We start from the raw sequence: 20,019 nt of genomic DNA, 5'->3' as shown, positions 1-20,019 counted from the left end.
GTATCTGATTTGATTTGATTTATTATTGTCACGTATTAGAATGCAGTGGAAAGTATTGTCACAGCAGGTCTGGCAGCATCTGTAAGGGGAGAAAAGAGCTGCCGTTTCGAGTCCAGAAGACCCTTTGTCAAACGATCATCTGGACTCGAAACGTCAGCTCTTTGCTCTCCTTCCAGATGCTGCCAAACCTGCTGAGATTTTCCAGCATTTTCTCCTTTGGTTTCAGATTCCAGCATCCGCAGTAGTTTGCTTTTATCCAGCGAAAACCATTGATTCTTGCGCACTACAGAGACAAAGCATACCGTTCACAGAGAAGGAAAGGAGAGAGTGCAGAATGCAGTGTTACAGTCATAGATTGTTGGAGAGTTTAAGAGTGAGAATGAAGTTTTAGAAGCATAGAGCGAGAGTAAAGATAGAATTAGAAGGTATGCTGGGCGCAGCTTGCAAGAAGTCACCTTGCTCTCGTGTCATCTTGAGAAAAAAAATCTAAAAACAAATCTAATAGAAAGGCTGCTTTAATTAGTGCTGTGTGACAGAATATGAATCATGTCTTTAATTTAGTTCTGTAACTCAATGGTAATACCCTTGCCATGCCTTGGGCATATAGAGTCATAGAGGTTTACGGCATGGAAACAGGCCCTTCGGCCCAACTTGTCAATGCCGCCCTTTTTTATTTTAAAACCCCTAAGCTAATCCCAATTGCCTGCATTTGGCCCATATCCCTCTACACCCATCGTACCCATGTAACTATCTAAATGCTTTTTAAAAGACAAAATTGTACCCGCCTCTACTACTACCTCTGGCAGTTTGTTCCAGACACTCACCACCCTCTGTGAAAAAATTGCCCCTCTGGACACTTTTGTATCTCTCCCCTCTCACCTTCAACCTATGCCCTCTAGTTTTAGACTCCCCTATCTTTGGGAAAAGATATTGACTATCCAGCTGATCTGTGCCCCTCATTATTTTATAGACCCCTATAAGATCACCCCTCAACCTCCTACGCTCCAGAGAGAAAAGTCCCAGTCTATTCAGCCTCTCCTTATAACTCAATCCATCAAGTCCTGGTAGCATCCTAGTAAATCTTTTCTGCACTCTTTCTAGTTTAATAATATCCTTTCTATAATAGGGTGACCAGAATTGCACACAGTATTCCAAGTGTGGCCTTACCAATGTCTTGTACAACTTCAACAAGACATTCCAACTCCTGTATTCATAGAAACATAGAAAACTACAGCACAAAACAGGCCCTTCGGCCCCACAAGTTGTGCCGAACATATCCCTACCTTTTAGGCCTACCTATAACCCTCCATCCTGTTAAGTCCCATGTACTCATCCAGGAGTCTCTTAAAAGAAGAGACTTTTAATTTCCACTCACAAAGCCATGCTGACTGTCCCTAATCAGTCCTTGCATCTCTAAATGCCTGTAGATCCTGTCTCTCAAAATACCTTTCAACAATTTACCCACTACAGATGTGAGGCTCACTGGCCTGCCCTTTTTAAACAAAGGCACAACATTTGCCACTCTCCAATGTTCAGGCACCTCACCCGTGACTATCTAGGCTAGGGGACCCGCAATTTCCTCCCTAGCCTCCCACAATCCTGGGATACACTTCTTCAGGTCCCGAGGATTTATCTACCTTGATGCGCTTTAAGACTTCCAGCACCTCCTCCTCTGTAATATGTACACTCCTCAAGACATCACTATTTATTTCCCCAAGTTCCCTAACATCCATGCTTTCCTCAACAGTAAACACTGATGAGAAATATTCATTTAGGATCTCGCCCATCTCTTGTGGATCCGCACATAGATGACCTTGTTGATCCTTAAGAGGCCCTACTCTCTCCCTTGTTACTCTTTTGCCCTTTATGTATTTGTAGAAGCACTTTGGATTCTCCTTTGCCTTATCTGCCAAAACAATTTCATGTCCCCTTTTTACCCTCCTGATTTCTCTCTTAACTCTACTCATACTCTTCAAGGGATTCACTTGATCCCAGCTGCCTAAGCATATCATGTGCCTCTTTCTTCTTCTTGACCAGGGCCTCACTATCCCGAGTCATCCAGGGTTCCCTACTTCTGCCAGCCTTGCCCTTCACTCTAAGAGGAATGTGTTTACCCTGAACCCTGGTTAACACACTTTTGAAAGCGTGCCACTTACCAGACATCCCTTTGCCTTCCCACAGACTCCCCCAATTAACTTTTGAAAGTTCCTGCCTGATACCATCAAAATTGGCCTTGCCCCAATTTAGAATTTTAACTTTTGGGCCAGACCTATCATTCTCCATAGCTATCTTAAAACCAATAGAATTATGGTCACTGGTCCCAAAGTGATCCCTCACTAACACTTCTGTCATCTGCCCTTCCTTATTTCCCAAGAGGAGGTCAAGTTTTGCCCCCTCTCTAGTCGGGCCATCCACATACTGAATGAGAAATTCCTCCTGAATACACTCAACAAATTTCTCTCCATCCAACCCTCTAATACTATGGCTGTCCCAGTCAGTGTTGGGGAATGTTAAAATCCCCTACTATTACCACCCTATTTTTCTTGGAGCTATCTGTAATCTCCTTACATATTTGCTCCTCAATTTCCCGCCGACTGTTTGGGGGCCTATAGTACAACCCTATCAAAGTGATTTCCACCTTCCTTTTTCTCAGTTCTACCCATATAGACTCGGTGGCTGAACCCTCGGATATATCCCCGCTCAGAACGGCCATGATGCTTTCCCTAATCAAAAGTGCAACTCCCCCTCCTCTCTTACCTCCTGTTCTATCTTTCCTATAGCATCTGTACCCTGGAACATTGAGCTGCCAGTCCTGTCTCTCCTTTCGCCATGTTTCAGTAATTGCTATAATATCCCAGTCCCACGTACTCATCCATGCCCTGAGTTCATCTGCCTTGCCCGTCAGGCCTCTTGCATTGAAATAAATGCAGTTTAATCTGGACTTCCCTTGCTCTCTGTCCTGCTTTATAACGTAGACTAATGTTAACAAAGAAAAGTACAGCACAGGAACAGGCCCTTCGGCCCTCGAAGCCTGTGCTACACTGCTGGCGGTGCTGTCTTTGGGACAAGATACCTGTTCAAAAGATCCCACTGCACAAGTCAGAGGTAGTCAAGATTTCAGGTTGGGTCCAGGGCATTGCGGAGGATTTCCTTGATTTTTGTCACCTTCAGAGATTTCATCAATAATCTTCCCTCTGCCACAGGAATGTTTGCTAATGATTCTCCAGTGTTCACCTAAGGGTGGTATGGTGGCACAGTGGTTCGCGCTGCTGTCTCACAGTGCCAGGGACCCGGGTTCAATTCCCAGCTTGGGCGACTGTCTATGTAGAGTTTGCACGTTCTTTCCTTGTCTGCGTGGGTTTCCTCCGGGTGCTCCGGTTCCCTCCCACAGTCCAAAGATGTGCAGGTTAGGTGGACTGGCCATGCTAAATTACCCCTTAGCATCCAAAGATGTGTAGCTAAGATGGATTAGCCATGGGAAATGTGTGGGGTTAGAGGGATTGGACGGGGGAGAGGGCCTGGGTAAGATACCAGAGAGTTGGTGCAGACTCAATGGGCCGAATGGCCTCTTCTGCACTTTAGGGATTCTATGATTCACAACTTTGACTGAGCAACTGCCCCTGCCAACCTACAGCAACTCTTGGACAATATCCAGTCTGTACTGGCTCGTGGAGAGCGACAGATAGGCAGTGTCCATCTCCAGTGAGAAAAGATCTAACCATCTTCCCCTGATCCATAACCCAGCATAGTACACTGCTGCCATTCACCAAGGTTGCAGTGACAACACCTTTCAGCACATGGACTCTTTTGTGGCAGGATTATGGGAGCAGTATCCTGACCTGGACTTTCCTGGTGTTGCTTCATGAGCCTCATCTCTACTTAGTGTCATCGTGGGGACAGCAGGAATAAACAGAGCCTCGTCAGCATCACCCACATTTGGACAAATTAAGTAAAAAATGTTCCTTGTCTCAGCCAATGCGTGACTTCTGAAGCGCGGTGTCTGTTGTTAAAGAGTCAGTACATTGCAGCCGCTTTGCAAGATCCCACAAACTACACAGCAGATGAATGGCCAGTTAAGTTGTGTTGATGATGTTGGGGTGGGTCAGTGGGAGAACTCCCCTCTTCCCTTGCTCTTCATTGTGCAGTGGGATTCTTTATGTCTGGCTGAATAGATTTGATGGAATTTGATGGTAGATGTTGCGGGTTTAGTAGGTGCTGCCAAAGGAGCCTTGGTCAGTTAACGTTAAAGTTTATTTATTAGTCACAAGTAGGCTTACATTAACACTGCAATGAAGTTACTGTGAAAATCCCCTAGTCGCCACACTATGGCGCCTGTTCAGGTACACTGAAGGAGAATTTAGCACAGCCAATGCACCTAACCAGCATGTCCTTTGGACTGAGAGGGGAAACCGGAGCACTTGGAGGAAACCCTTGCAGACACGGGGGAGAACGTGCAGACTCCGCACAGACAGTGACCCAAGCCAGGAATCGAACCCTGATCCTTAGCACCGTGAGGCAGCAGTACTAACCACTGAAAAATGTACTTAATTGGCTATAAAGTGCTTTCGATGTCTGGTGGCTGTGAAAGGTGCTATATAAATGGAAGGTAAAGCCTGAAAGACGGTAGGCTGCTAATGCAGCTCTTTCTGAGGATGGCACAGTGATCAGCATTGCTGTCTCACAGCGCCAGGGAACTTGGGTTCAATTCCCGACTTGGGTCACTGCCTGTGCGGAATCTGCACATTCTCCCCATGTCTGCAAGGGTTTCCTCCGGGTGCTCCGGTTTCCTCCTACAGTCCGAAAGACTTGTGTGTTAGGTGCTAAATTCTCCTTCGGTGTACCCGAACAGGCGCCAGAGTGTGGCGACTAGGGGATTTTCACAGTGACTTAATTGCAGTGTTAATGTAAGCTTACTTGTGACACTAATAAACAAACTTAAGTGTCAGTCTAAATGTTGTGTTGAAGACCTGGGGAAAGAGCAGTGTAACAGTTTGTTCTTTATTGCACATGAATTTGAGAGATGCTTGAGTCCTTTTTCTCCAGCCTGTGATTCTGTTCATTGTTCTATTTGACAGGAGGGCAAAACTTTCAGAAATCATTGCAAATAAACTGATGAAAAAGAGAGGAGAAAAACAAGCAGCCAGACTCTGCTGGATTCCCCAGTGGCCTCTCCCTAAGGCAGGAGCTAGGACTTACGTAAACCTCCCAGTCTGGGGAGCAACACGAGTTCAAATAGCTCCTGCCTAGTTTTGTTTCAAATAATTATACACATTTTTACAAGGAGCATAAATCAGCATCCAGTTGATTTTGGGGTCTACCTTTTCAGTGAACATTCCCAGCCATAGCAGAGGGAAGATTAAATTCCTGCCCTGACTTGTTGAGACCTCTTCAGTCTCAGAGACGGGCAAAGTTCAAACACAGCTCCACTGAAACGCCCAATTAAAAAGCCAGGTAGTTTGCCTCAAGACAGTGAAGGCATCCCGGGTGAAAATGCCTGGCATGATGTAAAGACTCGGCTCGTCAACAGAGGATGCTGTTCCATCTCTTGTTTTCAGCCTTCCATTCAGTTTAACTCTTGTAACCCAAACATTCTGATACAGTTTCAGTTCCGAGGGTGACTTCAGTATCGTCGTTTGCTCGACATCTCTCATTTTTGAAAGGTTTACTTCGGGAAGACTGGGAAGGTGATGATGATCAGCCTCATGCCCTTGTTGTTATCTCCATCCAGAACCCATTGGCAAAGTGTTAAACTAGACACTAATACTTCTTAATGATAGACCTATTCACAGAATGCAGCATCACATATGGGTTGCCAATCCGTAGTCCCAGTGTGCTCACTTTTATCCTTCTTTGAGTAATCAAGTAATCGATTAAACAAATGAGCAAATTCACAAATTAACCAATTTAAACAAATTGACAGCTCCTTAAGGAAAAAATTAAAATATACTTTCCGGATTAAATCAAAATAGCATTAGGGGTGCAGGGGGCGGGGGAGTGGGATGCAGTCCCTCTTTATACTTTTATGAAGTAAGAACAATTAATCAAATTAACTAAAAAAAAACAGATTGAAAGGCCGAGAGGGACTGTGACGAAGATTTGATTTATTATTGTCACGTGTATTGGGACACAGTGAAAAGTATTGTTTCTTGCGCGCTATACAGACAATGCAGATCGCTCATAGCGTACATAGGGGAGAAGGAAAGGAGAGAGTACAGAATGTAGTGTTACAGTCATAACTAGGATGTAGACAAAGATCAACTTAATATATGGTAAGTCCATTCAAAAGTCTGATGGCAGCAGGGAAGAAGCTGTATGAAGGATTTAAAGGAAACTTAAAACAAAATGGGGGGGCTGAGGAAGTACTCCAGCCCCTGCCCCTCTTTATAAGTACTGAGTTAAGCAGCACCCCTTATCTGTGTGCCTTAACGATATAATTTCATTGCCCTCATTTTTTAAACTCTCCGCACAATGTTGCTGAGTGTTTTCTGCTGCTCCATTCGTGGGCCAGTGATTTTCGACCCCTTCAAGCACGCGGGCGGAAAACAGTGAGCTGGAGCGTGCAAAAGCAGGGAAATCCCATCCCGCTGAATGACATTGGAATAAACGGAGCTCTGTCTGTGGAGGAGGAGTGAACTTTGAACATATCTGCTCTTCTCCCCAGATATCAATTATCTTTATGAGTCAGTGACTGGACGCACTGCTTTTACTGTTGGAGCACTGTGGATAATTCACATTATGGAAAAAATTGTATAAATACTGGGTAAAGTGCCAAAAATGTCTTAGAGAAAAGCTACAACAATCATAGAATCCCTACAGTACAGAAGGAGGCCATTCAGCCCGTCGAGTCTGCGCTAACTCTGACAAGAGCATCCCACCCATCTCCGTAACCCCACATATTTATCCCACTAATCCCCTTAATCTGCACATTATGGGACACTAAGGAGCAATTTAGCACGGCCAATCAGCCTACCCTGCACATCTTTGGCCTGTGGGAGGAAACCGGAGGAATCCCACGCAGACACGGGAAGAACGTGCAAACTCCACACAGACGGTGACCCGAGGCCGGAATTGAACTCAGATCCCTGGCGCTGTGAGGGCTGAATAGACTGAGGTTAATTTGTCTGAAGGCTGAGAGATCTTTGAAGTTATGAGAGGGCTTGATTGAATAAAAATGTTTTCACTCGAGGTGGGGAGGGACGGGGAGTTAAAAACTATCAGCAACAACATCTATCTCTGTAGTATCTTTAACATAACGAAGCATTCCCGGGTACTTCGCAGGAGCGTTCTAAAGCAACATTGATATCAAGCCACATAAGGCCATATTAGGGCAGATGGTCAAATGGATGGTTGAAGAAGCTGCAGGGAGGTTTTAAAGGAAGGTAGTGAAGTGGAGGAATGCAGAAGGATCTGGATGTGCAGGTCCACAGTTCCCTAAAAGTGGCAACACTGGTGGCCAAGGTGATTAAGAAGGTATATGGCACGCTTGCCTTCATCAGCCGGGGCATTGAGTACTAGGGTTGGGAAATCATATTGCAGCTATATAAAACCTTATTAGGCTGCATTTGGATTAATGCGTGCAGTTCTGGTCACCACACCACCAGGAGGATGTGGAAGCTTTAGAGAGAGTGCAAAGAAGGTTCATCAGGGTGTTGCCTGGTCTCGAGGGTGTTGGCTGTGAGGAGAGGTTGAATAAACTAGGATTGTTTTCACTGGAAAGATGGAGGTTGAGGGGAGACCTGATAGAGGTCTACAAAATTATGAGAGGCGTAGACAGGGTGGATAGTCAGAGGCTTTTCCTAGGGTGGAAGTGTCAATTACAAGGGGACACAGGTTCAAGGTGAGTGGGGGAAAGTTTAAGGGAGATGTGCGGGGGAAGTTTTTCACACAGAGAATGGTGGGTGCCTGGGACGTGATGCCAGAGGAGGCAGTGGAAGCAGGCACATTAGCAACATTTAAGGGGCATCTGGACGGGTACGTGAATAGGGAGGGAATAGAGGGAGACGGACCGAGTAAGGGCAGGAGGTTTCTTCTTTAGTTAAGGCATCATGATCGGCACGGGCTTGGAGGGTCGAAGGGCCTGTTCCTGTGCTGTACTTTTCTTTGTTCTTTGGAGAATTTTAAGGGTGGAATTCCAGAGCTGCGTATCATTTGATAAGGTGCCACATAAAAGGTCAATGCAGAAGATAGGAGCCCATGGTGTTGAGGGCGATATATTAACATGGATGGAGGATTGTCTCCTGTTATTCTCCAGAATTGGGATAAATGGGTCAGTTTTGGGTTGGAAAGCAGTAACTAGTGGACGGTCGTGGGGATCAGTGACACTGACCTCTGAGATCAATAAAGGTGACCATGAAACTCGAGGTTATTGTAAAAAAAAATCCAGTTCACTAATGTCTTTCGGGGAAGACAATCTGCAGATGTTACCCAACCTGACTGCAGTCCCACAGTAATGGGGTTGACTGTTAGGCCCAACGGGTTTCTCAGTTCCATCAGACCACCACCAGGAGAACTAGGGTGGGAAATAAATACCAGCATCACCCAAATGCCAAGGGGCAGCATGGCACAGTGCTTAGCACTGCTGCCTCACAGCGCCAGGGACCCGGGTTCCAGCCTCGGGTCACTGTCTGTGCAGAGTCTGCACGTTCTCCCCGTGTCTGCCTGGGTTTCCTCCGGGTGCTCCGGTTTCCTCACGCACTCCAAAGATATGTAAGTTAAGTTGATGATCCACGCTAAATTGCCCCACGGGGGATTTGCCGGGTAAATGCGGGGCCAGGGCCTGGGTGGGATTGTTGTTGGTGCAGGCTTGATGGGCCAAATGGCCTCCTCCTGCATTACAGAGCTTCCATGATTCTCACTCACTAGTTTTGTGTGGAGACTTTGTGAGAGGACACCAGGTGTACTGTGTACAGTTATGGTCTCTTTATCTAAGGAAGGATATACTTGTCCCAGAGAGAATGCAACAAAGGTTCACCAGACTGATTCCTGGGACGGTAGGATTGTCGTGTGAGGAGAAATTGAGCATCCTGGGCCTGTATCCTCTTACGTTTAGAAGAATAAGAGATGATCTCATTGAAACATATAAAAGTCTTCCCCGGGCTCGACAGAGAAGATGCAAGCGGGATGGTTTCTTCTTGTTGGGGGGTCCAGAACAAGGGGGCACAGTCCAGAATCAGGGGCAGGCCATTGACGACAGAGCTAAAGAGGAATTTCTTGAGGCTTATGAGTCTTTCGAATTGTCAACCCATGTGGAGGTTTCAGTCATTGAGCATGTTCAACACTGAGATCGATAGATTTCTAGATATCAAAGATATCAAGGGATATTGGGATAGTGCGAGGGAAAGAGCTTTGAGGTAAAAGATCAGCACGGTGGCACAGTGGTTAGCACTGCTGCCTCACAGCACCAGGGACCCGGGTTCAATTCCCGGCTAGGGTCACTGTGTGGAGTTTGCATGTTCTCCCCGTGTCTGCGTGGGTTTCCTCCGGGTGTTTCTGTTTCCTCCCACAGTCCAAAGATGTGTCGGTTAGGTGGGTTGGCCATGCTAAATTGTCCCTTAGTCTCCCAGGGTGTGTAGGTTAGGAGGATTAACGGGGCAAATACATGGGATTTTGGGGATAGGGTGGGATGCTCTGTTGGAGAGTCGGTGCAGACTCGATGGGCCAAATGGCCAACTGCACTGTAGGGATTCTATGATCAGCCAAGACCTAGTTATACGGCGGAGCAGGCTTGAGGGACCAAATGGCTTTATTTTCTATCTACCTAATAGATCTGTCTTTCCTCTTCACACACTATTTGGTGAAATTCAATCCTTTCATAAAAGTTTATCAGGTTTTGTTTCCATTTTCTCATTCATTAAGATCAAGACTCCCAGAACGGGCAAATTGACTAACTCTCAGAATTATTTAAAGCTCTCTTCATTCTGTTCTGTGAAATGCTCCCAGGACAGGTACAGCGCGGGGTTTTATACAGAGTAAAGCTCCCTCTACACTGTCCCCATCAAACACTCCCAGGACAGGAATAGTGCAGGGTCAGTTACAGAGTAAAGCTCCCTCGGCACTGTCCCCATCAAACACTCCCAGGGCAGGTACAGCACGGAGTTAGATACAGAGTAAAGCTCCCTCTACACTGACGCCCATCAAACACTCCCAGGACAGGTACAGCCTGGGGTTTGATACAGAGTAAAGGTTCCTCTACACTGTTCCCATCAAACACTCCCAGGACAGGTACAGCATGGAGTTAGATACAGAGTAAAGCTCCCTCTACACTGTTTCCATCAAACACTCCCAGGATAGGTAATAAAGGGGGGTTTGATACAGAGTAAAGGTTCCTCTACACTGTACCCATCAAACACTCAGAGGACAGGTTCAGCACGGGGTTAGATACAGAGTAAAGCTCCATCTACATTGTCCCCGTCACACACTCCCAGGACAGGAATAGTGCAGGGTCAGTTACAGAGTAAAGCTCTCTCTACATTGTCCCTGTCAAACACTCCCAGGACAGGTTCAGCATGGGGTCAGAAGCAGAGAATAGCAAGGGGTTCACTAGATTTGTCCCTGAAGACTGGATTGTCCTATGATGAAAGGCTGAGTAAATTGGAGCTATGTTCTCTGGAGTTTAGAAGAATGAGGTGATCTCACTGAAGTATTCAAGCTGAAGTGCTTGCAGTTGTTGTGCTTGACCGAGGAATCCAGAACAAGGGGGCTTCGTCTCGGAATGTGGCTTCGACCATTTAGGACTGAGGTGAGGATAAATTTCTTTAGTAAGAAGGTTGTGAATCTTTGGAATTCTCTACCTCAGAACTGTGTGGCTGCTTCATGGCTGCCTGTATTGAAGGCTGGGATAGGTAGATGGATGCCAACAACTGGTGTCAACTGGGAGCAGGAGGCTGGAGAACAGGGACAGTCGCCTCACTCCTGAATCACTGTCCAAGGATTCCACTCTGGCTACCCTTCCAGCGCTGTGTTGAGGCGTGTAACAGGGAAGGGTGGTGACATCTGGAGGTTGTTGGAAGATTCCTGTGTGGCTGAAACCCAGGATTGGGGGGGGCCGGGGGGGAGGGAGAGAGAGAATAAAATAGTGTCTGCTCGGAAAGATCAGTGAATATGAAGAGAAAACCAATCCGGCCTCTTAAACAGATTACAGCAACGTACAGCCAGTTGCAGTTGCTCATTAATCTTTGTCTGGTTCTTTTTGTTTGAAACACATTTCAGAAAGCCGTCTCTGCTCACTAGATTGTCACTGTTTGCGCATTGCTGTTTATTCCAGTTTGGTGTACAATCTAAAGGGAGATTGAGGCAGTGTGTGGAACAGTGCCCAGGGTCATTCATCTAACACTGATTCCTTTCTGTCCTCACAGAACTTTTGAGTTTCAAATTTAGCACTTTCAACTCTGTGGGAGTGCCTTTGGCAAGTGAATCAGCCTTTGAATAAATGGCAAATATTTACATAGCAACTGCTTAACAAGAATTAGTAAGGAATAATTACTTTATTCAAATAAGAAAGGACTTTAATCTTTGTCCGTAGTACTTGTGAACTTAAACCACACTCCAGCTTGTATTTCCATGTAGTGTGGCACCCAGAACATGGACAGTCAGCTGATTGTGTCCCCACAGGACTATGATTAATTTCACTTGCTCCCAGGATGGTACGGTGGCACAGTGGTTAGCACCGCTGCCTCACAGTGCCAGGGACCCAGGTTCGATTCTGGCCTCCAGTGACGGTCTGTGCAGAGTCTGCATGTTCTTCCCGTGTCTGCGTGGGTTTCCTCCGGGTGCTCCGGTTTCCTCCCACAGTCCAAAGATGTGCAAGTTAGATCGATTTGATATGTGGGATTACAGGGATAGGGTGGAGTGAGGGCCTGTGTAAGATAGGCCTGCTATCTTACCCAGATACTCTGTCAGAGGCCGAGTGGTCTCTTCTGCACTGTGGGGATTCTATGATGTGATCACAGCAATAATATTGGATGGGACAAGAATGGACACCAGCCCTGGGGCAAGCAAAGGTCAGGGGCAGGAATAGCAGTGGACTGGGATGGGAATTATGGACAGAGCCCAGGAACAGGGATGGGAATGGACACTGCACACACACTGTTGTCAGGAGCAGTATGTGGATCAGGAAAAGGAGGTGGCTAAGGGTCACCAGAGTTAATGGTGAGGTGATAGAAGCCATTACTGGAGCTATATTAGCTCGGATCAGATAAGTAAGGATGGAACCAATGGAGGAGAGGTATTGGATTGGAGAGAGAGAGAACAAGATGCGATCTTTGAGTGTGACTGTTTTGCGAAAGAAGTGGAGTGTTAACCATTTGCCATGTCAGTTAGCATGTGGGGGATGTGCAGGAAGAGAAGATTGGTGGTCGGCAGGTTACTGAGGATAGGATTGAGGGAACAGGAGGTGGACTAACCAGGCGATAGCTGGCAAAACTAACCGGAGTTCCTGCTCCTAGTTAGTGCCTGAAGACTCTGTAGGAACTGCATGTGTGTATCGTTGGAAGAGGAAAGTATTCAGTTGTGATTCCCTGTCAGGCTTTCCTGATGGCACTTAATGCCAAAGAGAACTGGTGAAGACTCGTGCCTGGGCAATGGAAATTATACCTGAGCATTCTCGCGCAAGGGGATAAAACTCATGAGTAAAGTTGTCTATACATTTAAATAAAACACTCAGTGTGAACCAGATGGAGACTGTTAGCACCAGTTATAACACGCAGCATACCTGTGTGTGGCTTGCCTTCACCCTCCTTGCTATTGTACAAGGCTAGACAGAAAATATATTGGCCTTAAACTTCCCCGTAGAGCCAACATCATCTGGTTGTAGCTCCTCTTGAACCTTTCAGTGCCCCGATAGTGTTTAGCATTTCGTGGGGGAGACCTGAAAGAAGTCTACACTTTTTACGGAACTAGTTACCGTGAGGTAAGCATAAGTGCCAATATTCGTGTGTGGGAGAGTGGATGATTGAGTGAATGGTCAGGTGGGTGAGGTAAGCAGCCAGAGGGGTGTGGGTGGATAGTGCGAGAGGTTAGGTGAGATGGGGGGCGGGGGGGGGGGGGGGGGTGCAGTGCAGAAGGAGGCCATTTGGCCCATTGATTCTGCACCAACAACAATCCCACCCAGGCCCTATCCCTGTAACCCCACATATTTACCCTGCTAACCCCCCTGACACCAAGGGACAATTTAGCATGGCCAATCCACCTAACCCGCACATCTTTGGAGTGTGGGAGGAAACCGGAGCACCTGGAGGAAACCAAACACAGACAAGGGGAGAATGTGCAGCCTCTGCACAGAGTCACCCGTATTCTGGCCCCTGGCGCTGTGAGGTGGCAGTGCTAATCCACTGTGTCACCGTTCCCTGGGTAATTCCGACAGAGGTCAGTGCGTTGGAACTTCTACGGGTCCTAATGCGTATTTTTGGTCATACATCCAGTCTGTGACGCTCCGGAGACTATTGACTTCTGACGATTGTTACAAAGAGGGAAAAAGAGAGGGAGAGAGCGAGACTATCCAGATGATCGTGGGTAGCTATTTTTCCGTGTGTATGAAAGTTGAGAGAATTCTTTGTAATGTTTGGGAAGTCTCTGATGGCCTCACTGACCTCAGTGTGTTAAGGGATAGAGACAGGCAGACAGCTGGGATGAGCAAAGGCTCGAATTTGGGTTTTAAGCAGGCTTTTGGCTGGACTGAGAATATAGCTGCGTAGTTAGGAGTTATTTTGTTCAAACCAAGCTGGATAACTAAAGTGTGCTCCGTGTTTTGTTGTCGTGTGAAGACAACCTGTTATTGTTTCAGCAAATTGAATCTGTTCATTGTGATGTTCAGCAGCTTAAAGATTCATATCTGACCGCATCTCAGTGTCTGCGCAAAATGCTGGAAGTGGCAGGTATGCAAAGGACTGGAATATCCAGTACTGAACACAAGTGTCATAGCCCTGTGTTAAGATTATTTTGCAGCAAGATACTCGGCACAGTGGTTATCACTGCTGTCTCACAGCGCCAGGGAGCTCGGTTAGATTCACGCTTGGGTCACTGTCTGTGCAGAGTCTGCACGTTCTCCCTGTGTCTGCGTGGGTTTCCTCCGGGTGCTCCGGTTTCCTCCCACAGTCCAAAGATGTGCGAGTTAGGTGGATTGGCCATGCTAAAATTGCCCCTGAGTGTCAGGGGGACTAGCTAGGGTAAATGCATGGGGTTATGGGGATAGGGCCAGGGTGAGATTGTGGTCGGTGCAGACTCAATGGGCCGGATGGCCTCCTTCTGCACTGTAGGAATTCTGTGATTCTACAAGTCCCGTATGCATAAATGTGAACAGTTCAGATTGACCTGATTGGAGTGACTGCTGTAGCTGCCAGAATAACTAAAGCAAGTCCCTAAAATTCAAACTGTGTTGTCTTTGCAAGTTCAGCGTTAGTAACAAGAGTTTTTAGATTTTTCTTAACTTAGCTCTTGGCATTCTGCCAGTGAGTTGCTTCACCAGGGTGTGACTGAGCTGCTACAACTGCGAGATCAGATCATCGTTTGCTTTTTCTGAAGCATGAAAATCACATTGTCTCTCTGAAAGCTGACTTGAGTCAGTTTAACTCAGTTGTCTGGTTAGTGATGCAGAGCGACACCAACAGCGTGGCTTCAATTCCAGTACCGGCTGAGATTATTCATGAAGACCCTGCCTTCTCAACCTTGCCCCTCACTTGAGGTATGGTGATCCTCAGGTTAAATCACCACCAGTCACCTCTCCTACCAGAATTTGGTGAACTGGTGCGGCCACAATAATCTCTCAATGTCAATAAAACAAAGGAGATAGTCATCGATTTCAGGAAGCGTAAAGGAGAACATGCGCACACACACAGCCTCACACACACACACCACCCGCCCTCACACACACACACACACACACACACACACACACACACCCGCCCTCTCACACACACACCCGCCCTCTCACACACACACCCGCCCTCACACACACACACCTGCCCTCTCACACACACACCCGCCCTCTCACACACACACCCGCCCTCTCACACACACACCCGGCCTCTCACACACACACCCGGCCTCTCACACACACACCCGGCCTCTCACACACACACCCGCCCTCTCACACACACACCCGCCCTCTCACACACACACCCGCCCTCTCACACACACACCCGCCCTCACACACACACACCTGCCCTCTCACACACACACCCGCCCTCTCACACACACACCCGCCCTCTCACACACACACCCGCCCTCTCACACACACACCCGCCCTCACACACACACACCCGCCCTCTCACACACACACCCGCCCTCTCACACACACACCCGCCCTCTCACACACACACCCGCCCTCTCACACACACACCCGCCCTCTCACACACACACCCGCCCTCTCACACACACACCCGCCCTTACACACACACACCCGCCCTCACACACACACACCCGCCCTCACACACACACACCCGCCCTCTCACACACACACCCGCCCTCTCACACACACACCCGCCCTCTCACACACACACCCGCCCTCTCACACACACACCCGCCCTCTCACACACACACCCGCCCTCTCACACACACACCCGCCCTCTCACACACACACCCGCCCTTACACACACACACCCGCCCTCACACACACACACCCGCCCTCACACACACACACCCGCCCTCACACACACACACCCGCCCTCTCACACACACACCCGCCCTCTCACACACACACCCGCCCTCTCACACACACACCCGCCCTCTCACACACACACCCGCCCTCTCACACACACACCCGCCCTCTCACACACACACCCGCCCTCTCACACACACACCTGCCCTCTCACACACACACCCGCCCTCTCACACACACACCCGCCCTCTCACACACACACCCGCCCTCTCACACACACACCCGCCCTCTCACACACACACCCGCCCTCTCACACACACACCCGCCCTCTCACACACACACCCGCCCTCTCACACACACACCCGCCCTCTCACACACACACCCGCCCTCTCACACACACACCCGCCCTCTCACACACACACCCGCCCTCTCACACACACACCCGCCCTCTCACACACACACCCGCCCTCTCACACACACACCCGCCCTCTCACACACACACCCGCCCTCTCACACACACACCCGCCCTCTCACACACACACCCGCCCTCTCACACACACACCCGCCCTCTCACACACACACCCGCCCTCTCACACACACACCCGCCCTCTCACACACACACCCGCCCTCTCACACACACACCCGCCCTCTCACACACACACCCGCCCTCTCACACACACACCCGCCCTCTCACACACACACCCGCCCTCTCACACACACACCCGCCCTCTCACACACACACCCGCCCTCTCACACACACACCCGCCCTCTCACACACACACCCGCCCTCTCACACACACACCCGCCCTCTCACACACACACCCGCCCTCTCACACACACACCCGCCCTCTCACACACACACCCGCCCTCTCACACACACACCCGCCCTCTCACACACACACCCGCCCTCTCACACACACACCCGCCCTCTCACACACACACCCGCCCTCTCACACACACACCCGCCCTCACACACACACACACACACACCCGCCTTCACACACACAGGGCAGGTGATGGATGTGAGTGTGAGGGAACACTTTGGATCCAGTGATCATAATGCCATTAGTTTCAACCTGATCCTGGATAAGGATAGATCTGGTCCTCGGGTTGAAGTTCTGAACTGGAAAAAGGCCAAAGTTGATGAAATGAGAAGGGATCTGGGAAGTGTGGATTGGCACAGGCTGTTCTCTGGTAAGGATGTAAATGGAAAGTGGGAGGCCTTCAAAGGAGAAATTTTGAGAGTGCAGAGTTTGTATGTTCCTGTCAGGATTAAAGGCAAAGTAAATAGGAATAAGGAACCTTGGTTCTCGAGAGAGATTGTAACACTGATTAAGAAGAAGAGAGAGTTGTATGAAATATACAGGCAGCGAGGAACAGATCAGATGCTCGAGGAGTATAAAAAGTGCAAGAAGCTACTTAAGAGGGAAATCAGGAGGGCTAAAAGAAGACATGAGGTTGCTTTGGCAGACAGAGTGAAGGAAAATCCAAAGAGCTTCTATAGGTATGTTAGGAGCAAAAGGATAGTGAGGGATAAAATTGTCCTCTTGAAGACCAGAGTGGTAGACTGTGTATGGAACCAAAAGAGATGGTTTTTTTGCATCCGTATTTACTGAGGAAACGGGCATGGAGTCTACGGAAATAGGGCAAACAGGTAGGGAGGTCATGGAACCTTTACAGATTAATGGGGAGGAGGTGCTCGCTGTCTTGAGGCAAATCAGAGTGGATAAATCCCCAGGACCGGACAGGGTATTCCCACGGACTTTGAGGGAAGCTAGTGTTGAACTTGCAGGGGCCCTGGCAGACATATTTAAAATGTCAGTATTCACGGGGGAGGTGCCGGATGATTGAAGGGTGGCTCATGATGTTCCGTTGTTTAAAAAAGGTTCCAAAAGAAATGCGGGAAATTATAGGCCAGTAAGTTTGACGTCAGTGGTGGGCAAGTTATTGGAAGGTGTGATAAGGGATAGGATCTACAAATATTTGGATAGACAGGGACTTACTAGGGAGGGTCAACATGGCTTTGTGCGTGGTAGGTCATGTTTGACCAATCTATTAGAGTTTTTCGAGGAGGTTACCAGGAAAGTGGATGAAGGGAAGGCGGTGGATGTTGTCTACCTGGATTTCAGCAAGGCCTTTGACAAGGTCCCTCATGGGAGGTTAGTTAGGAAGGTTCAGTCGCTAGGTATACATGGGGAGGTAGTAAATTGGATTAGACACTGGCTCAATGGAAGAAGCCAGAGAGTGGTTGTAGAGGATTGCTTCTCTGAGTGGAGGCCTGTGACTAGTGGTGTGCCGCAGGGATCGGTATTGGGTCCATTGTTGTTTGTCATCTATATCAATGATCTGGATGATAATGTGGTCAATTGGATCAGCAGGTTTGCTGATGATACAAAGATTGGAGGTGTAGTGGACAGTGAGGAAGGTTTTCAAAGCTTGCAGAGGGATTTGGACCAACTAGAAAAATGGACTAAAAAATGGCAAATGGAATTTAGAACCATGGAAAATTACAGCTCAGAAACAGGCCTTTTGGCCCTTCTTGCCTGTGCCGAACCATTTTTTGCCTAGTCCCACTGACCTGCACTTGGACCATATCCCTCCACACCCCTCTCATCCATGAACCCGTCCAAGTTTTTCTTAAATGTTAAAAGTGACCCCGCATTTACCACTTTATCCGGCAGCTCATTTCACACTCCCACCACTCTGCGTGAAGAAGCCCCCCCTAATATTCCCTTTAAACTTTTCTCCTTTCACCCTTAACCCATGCCCTCTGGTTGTTTTCTCCCCTAGCCTCAGCGGAAAAAGCCTGCTTGCATTCGCTCTATCTATACCCATCAAAATCTTATACACCTCTATCAAATCTCCCCTCAATCTTCTACGCTCCAGGGAATAAAGTCCCAACCTATTCAATCTCTCTCTGTAACTCAGCTTCTCAAGTCCCGGCAACATCCTTGTGAATCTTCTCTGCACTCATTCAATCTTATTTACATCCTTCCTGTAACTAGGTGACCAAAACTGTACACAATACTCCAAATTCGGCCTTATATAACCTTACCATAACACTCCAACTTTTATACTCGATACTCCGATTTATAAAGGCTAATGTACCAAAGGCACTCTTTACGATCCTATCCACCTGTGACGTCACTTTTAGGGAATTCTGTACCTGTATTCCCAGATCCCTCTGTTCAACTGCACTCTTCAGAGTCCTACCATTTACCCTGTACGTTCTTCTTTTGTCTGTCCTTCCAAAGTGCAATATCTCACACTTGTCTGCTTTAAATTCCATTTGCCATTTTTTTTTTGCCATTTTTCAGCCCATTTTTCTAGTTGGTCCAAATCCCTCTGCAAGCTTTGAAAACCTTCCTCACTGTCCACTACACCTCCAATCTTTGTATCATCAGCAAACTTGCTGATCCAATTTACCACATTATCATCCAGATCATTGATATGGAAGGTGGATAAAGACCTGAAGGGGATAAAGTTTGCAGGCTACAACGGACAGGCAGGAGAGTGGAACGAGCGCAATTGCTCTTGCAGTGAGCGGGCATGTAAACGATGGGCCAAATGGCATCCTTCTGTGCCGCAATCATTTGCTGAATCTGTTTTGCTCAAAATCGCGCAAACAATTGCAGAATTTTAAGCGCAAATTGTGTTTCCGTGATGTGTTTTGCTAGTTAAAAAATCACACTATAAGAAGGTTCTCCGCCACCCCCCGAAACAGGATATTCCCCCCCCCCCCACCCCCCCAGGATGAATTAATCATTCGGAGTTTCGGATAATTGCTCGTGTTTGTGGGCTTTCGAGAAGATTCCAAAAATTACATTCCAACTCTTGAGGGCAAGGACACCAAGAGGTATATTGAAAGTTTTTGAGCATTTTTAAAAATTTCCCAAGAAAACCTCTCTACACCATTGTTTCTGTATATGTTTCGCTAATGATTCTATTTGTCATTTTCGATTATTTTAAATCAGGTTACTCACAAACTGTGAACTCGGCAATGAGTAAAATGCTTACTTTTGCAATAAACCCCTTTTCAGTTTTATTAATCGAACTGGATCAAGTGTCCACTATTATATATACCGAACAACTTTAAAATATTTTGATTTATATTTTAAAACGCTGAATTGCTTAGGTTTATGGCAGATTCTGGTTTTGTGTGAGAAAAATGAATTTGAGCGGAAAATTGAGGGAAATGACACATCGCAAAATGGAGTCAATTTTTGCCCGATGACGACAAAAGCAGAAAAACTCTGCCCCGTAACCGAGAGGCGATGTAGTGTAGAACTGTGTGACTGCCCTTCAGCTACAATGTTAAACCAAACACCAACTTGCCCAGTACGCTGGACATAGCAGATCTCATGGCACTAGATGAGGAAAAACATCTGATTGTCCTGGTTAACACTCCCATCTCTTTACCAAACACC

General features: G+C 47.6%; 1 protein-coding gene across 2 annotated transcripts in view; it reads left to right on the top strand.

Moving 5' to 3' along the window:
• The window catches only part of ice2 (interactor of little elongator complex ELL subunit 2), an 83,812-nt gene that overhangs the window by 31,834 nt on the left and 31,959 nt on the right, over nucleotides 1-20,019 (top strand). The gene's annotated exons all lie outside the window — the stretch shown is intronic.

The sequence above is a fragment of the Mustelus asterias genome, chromosome 29 (assembly GCF_964213995.1).
Source record: "Mustelus asterias chromosome 29, sMusAst1.hap1.1, whole genome shotgun sequence".
Classification (NCBI taxonomy): Eukaryota; Metazoa; Chordata; class Chondrichthyes; order Carcharhiniformes; family Triakidae; genus Mustelus; species Mustelus asterias.
Note: the sequence above shows the minus strand (reverse complement) of the source record. Positions and strands in the feature narration are given on the sequence as shown.